Here is a 5,161-nt window from a genome sequence, read left to right as displayed (position 1 = left end):
GTGCTAGGACTGGGTCTCATCATTTGAATATTATAGGAGTGTTAACTCAGCAAAATGACAAATAAGTTCTCAGACAAAGGTCTCACACCTGCCCAGTGAGTGAGAACTTCTGCCACATTCTCGGGACACCCCAGATCCAACACTAGACAAAACCCGGTGAGTGTGTCGGAGAGCTTCCTCTCCTGAATACTCCACCTTGTCCTCTTCAGACTCAGCTCAGACCTCATATAAAGGGCTGGGGAAATGTAGACTATTGCACCCATTATGTTAATCAGTGTGGAGACTCCTTATAAAACTAGGACTGGATATCCCATTTAAACCAGCTATTCCTCTCTTGGGAATTTACCCATAGGATCTGAAAACATCATATCATAATGAAATATTTTTGCCTGTGTTTATACCAGTACAATTTTTGATAGCCAAATCTTGGAAACAACTAAGATGCCCATCATCTGAGGAATGTTTGAAAAAGGTGTGGTTTTTTTATACAGTTGAGTATTACTCAGGTAGAAAGAATGATAAACTTGAATCTTTTATATTTTATGGATGCCACTTGATGATATACTCATAAGTGAAATAAATCAGATACACATGTGTATGTATCATATAGTTTCCCTAGTACAAGTACTCAAAAGTAGAAATACAGGTAGAAATTTATAATACAATTAAAGTGAAAGCAAGAACTTGAGAACTAGACAATGAAGAGAGCATCGAGAAGATCTAGGAAAGATGACAGAGGCAAGCCATACAGTTATATGTAGAAGATGGAAAAGGCAATGATTCTGAAAATCTTTAGAAATTTTTTGAATCTAGCAGTTAATTGGAAAGATTCTCACCCTGACTATTTATACTTACAGCTGTGAACCAAGCAACTGCACTGAAGATGGCAATTTTAATAGTAGGTTCATGATTGGAGTCATTGTCATTCTCTTCTTCGGAATATTTGCTGGCTTTCATGACATGCCAGTTGCTGTCATGTGCTCTCTCAGGCAGATGATTGTTTATAAAAGAAGGAGGTGGTGAGTGAAAGCAAGAGACAAGAAAAGAGTGTTGTGAGACTGTCCTTCAAGAATGCTGTATATGGTTAGATTTCTTGACTTATGTGTAAACATGTATAATTCTCTATTTATGTTTTCTGAATATTTTAATTTTTTGTTCATATTCTGTAGGCACTTAAAGTTTAACATATCAATAGTTGATAAAAAACACCTGTTGCATGTTATGCCTAAGATGTTTGATATTCAGACAGATAGTGAGGTTAAGCTCAACAGCCTAGGTTATATGCTAATAACAATAAGCTTCTCTTCCGGAAGGTTAACAATCTAAGTTTGCAGACCAAAAATTAAAGAAAAAGGATGGCCACAAGGAAAGTCAACATTTTGGCCCTATTTTTCCCAGGTCAATTAAGACTAAGGACATATGAGAACTTGTACTGTAACATCATGTAACTCAGTTGTGTCCAAATTTTCTGCTCAAGGATATGGGGCCAAAGAGGAACGTGATCGATGATGTAGAATGTGCCTAAGGAGAGTCAATGGGAGAGAAAACTTTTTCTCAGGCTTTCACAGACAACAAATTGGCCAGGCAATGGCCACGACTCATCCACATGGCTGACTCTGACAAAGGATTTACAATCAGAGGTACAGGGTTTCAGGATAAATCCTGAGGGGATTTGTCTGACCTTATATGATCCAAAAGTTATAGTTCTTGTTACATAGGTTTTGCTTCATCTTGGTCTTAACCATCCAGTAGAAATTTATAAAAACGAAGTACAAGTAATAAAGCCATGTTCTTGTGTTGAGCTGTAGGGGACTCAGGTCCACAACTTCTGACATTGCCAGTGAAGTTGAAGGCCCAATACTGTTATGGACTACTGGACTATTTTGGAATATTTTGATGAGTTCACGTACCTATAATATTTAAATGATGGAACTAAGCAAAAAAAGGGATATAAATGAATGACTATTTTGTATCTGTGTATTCAAAATTGTTATCATAGATATATAGCTACATTCTCTTAATTAAAGGAATAAAGGGATTTATTCTAGTAGTGTTTGTGAATAGGATATCATTCCTTCATCTTGTACAACAGATAGCCACTAGGAAGGCACTATGCAATGTGTTAATTATTGGAACTGTCCTACCAATTTGATTTGAAACTTTCTGATTGCTATTTATTTCTCAATAAAATTATGGAAAAAATGAGAAATAAATGAAAGAAGTCACACATCAGAAATCAATCTTGACATTCTTATTCCTGCAGAAAAGCTTAACTAAAATATGGTCTGTTTCACAAATAGTAACATTTAATTGATTTCTAAAAGTTTGATTCTCTTAAAACAATTTTATTTAACAAATACCTGTAAAATAAAATAATTTTTCTTAAAAGTTTTTATCTAGATCATATTTATCATAGCTTAAATGTAATTTTTGTGTTAGATTGTTTCTACACCTTAAGATTTTTGATTCTGTATTTGTCCTCTCCAATGTTCCCAAAACAGAACATCATGATTGCATTGTAATATGATATAAATTTATTTTATGCTGAAGACATCATTATCTACGTCTACCAGATGGTGAAAAAATATTTTAATGGTCTTTTACTAAAGAATCATAAGGTAATTGAGGAAGAGGCTGGATTTAGCAAATTGCGTCTGGTAGCTTAGTAGTAATCAGCGTGCGAGGCTCAATTCTCCTTTCCAGATACATTAGCCAAGTCATTGCATTTGATTCCTCACAGCAACTTTACTTTGTGAGATGATTAAGAGATTGAGAGTTGGCTCAATGCAATGAAATAAAAACTGATTTTTCCAAAAGATACATTTTTAGATGTAATGACTATTCAGCCTTGCTGCCTATTCTTACTAATATGAGATGAATTTGGAACAGATTCAAGACTTCTGGAGCTTTCTGAGCCCTAGAAGAAACCCTCTCCTCAAAGAGAAGGGAGGCCAGACAGTTAGAATCTGCATGGTTCTCTGCTTTTGCATTCACAGTCCACTGCTGAGGTTGCTTTAACTTGTCTGAAATTCTGCTTTTATGCAAGAGATAATGAAGAAAAATATTTATGTCTGTTGATCCCTTACTCTGTCTTAGACACATTACCCAAATAATTGCATTAGCTTATTCCTAGCAATATTAATTGTTGCCAATGTGCACCATTTAAGCAATGAATTTATAGTTTGATTTATTGAACAAACCCTTAGAGTGGGTCTTAATATTTTCACTTTATAGATGAAAAGATGAAGGGTAAGATAAGGTAGATATGTTTCCCAGTGTTACAAAGGTGATAAATTTCTTACTTTTGTGTCCTTCCTTTTTTTTACTAGGTTTTTAAAAATTCTATATTTATATACAATTACATAACTAATTTAAAATTACTAAAGTGTAATTGAAAATGAAGTATTCTTACTCCCCTTTATCCTTCCTTTATCCACTCTCCAGTGATAACTTAATTACAAGTAACTTGATGTGTGTTTGTCTTCTTTATTGCACTGAACAGATCTTTTCATTGCTGCTGTGGTTCTGGGTTGAATCTTGTATCGCTCAGTTCCATTTAATTAGAGTTAACCTTTATCATTGTTCTTAACCTGCAGTTCTCTATCCAAAGTTTGAAGCATTGTACTTTTACTATTACATTCTCATCCCTTTCTTTCTTTCAACATCTGTGATAGTATGTTGATGTCATTTATAATGAGGACATTATTCTTGCTCAGTTTGACACAATTAAATCTTTCCTAAGCTACAAGTGTTCACTTGGGGGATGAGACAGACTATGAAATGTACTACACAGCAGTTGTTTCTAACACCAGTAGCAATTTAAATCATGAGCATGACAACACTATCCACTAAAACTGATAAATGTATTATAAAACAAAGCAATACTGAAGAACCAGTACCTGCTTATTGCTGCTTTCTGATATGATACAGTACTGGCGCTTGAGTTTCAGTCATTTGGAGGCAAGCTATGTTGCAGTAAAAGCGAAACCTATCTTAAAACATCTAGAGGTTATCATGAGATTTCATTTGTCACTTTATTTTGCAATTATTTATCTTTTAATTTTATTTTTTCTCATCAATTTTATTAAAATCAATAATTATATAGCATATTAAAAATTGTAGAGGGGCTGGGGAGATGGCTCAGTAGAATAAGCACTTCCCTGGCAAGTGCAAGGGCCTGAGTTCAATCCCTGGTTCCACCAAAAAAAAAAAAAAATTGTAGACAAATATTGAAATGTGAAAAATATAAGATATAGACAGAGTGAATTTTAGAGAAAGATTGCTGAAATGAATACATAGCATGAGATTAATAATAGATTGCACATTATAAATAAATTATTTACAAACTTAAATGAATATGAGAATAAAAATTTTCCAAAATAAAAATGAAGAAGAAAGAATTCACACATCAATCATATAATAGTTCACTACTTGTAAAAATCAAGAAATTTATATTCATATAATTGGAATTCTCAAAGTAGAAAGGGGTAGCCAATAAATATTTAAAGTTTTAAAATTTCTGAATTCAGTTCAAATTATTGAACCATATTTCCAATAGAAATGAACCTTTTGCACAAGAAATTTGAATAAAATCATACGAAGTACACAAAATTAAATTGTCCAAAACTTAAAGAAAAGTCATTAAAGCATATGCATAAATAAATATTAGCTATAGAAGAAAAAAATATGTATGGCATCTTATTCTACATTAGAGAGAAAAAAAAGACCAAGTGAGTAAGAAACTAAACTAATTAATTAAAAGGACTGTAAGAAAAAAAAATCTGTTCTCATTGAATTTTATACTTAGCAAACATACCTTTAAAAACAAAAAGTAAAATATTTTCCAGTTATGCAAATTCAAAATATTCTAACACCTCCAGATATATCATATAGGAAATAACAAAGAGCATAATCCAGAAGGCAAGTGAAGTTGTTGTATGGTCCTAGATAAAAATAAAGAGCTCTCAAAATGATAGTTATGTAGGACTATGGAAAATATATTAAATGAATCCATTTAAAAGGTCATTGAAGATTTCTACAAAACAGTATCAATCTTAAGTCAGGTTATATGCATACATTTTCGTATCTGTGTGTGTGTGTGTGTGTGTGTGTGTGTGTGTGTGTGTGTGTAAGAGAAAAGGAAGAAGTGATATAAAGTCAA

Source organism: Octodon degus, unplaced genomic scaffold (assembly GCF_000260255.1).
Source record: "Octodon degus isolate 3935 unplaced genomic scaffold, OctDeg1.0 scaffold00117, whole genome shotgun sequence".
NCBI classification, from domain to species: domain Eukaryota; kingdom Metazoa; phylum Chordata; class Mammalia; order Rodentia; family Octodontidae; genus Octodon; species Octodon degus.
Note: the sequence above shows the minus strand (reverse complement) of the source record.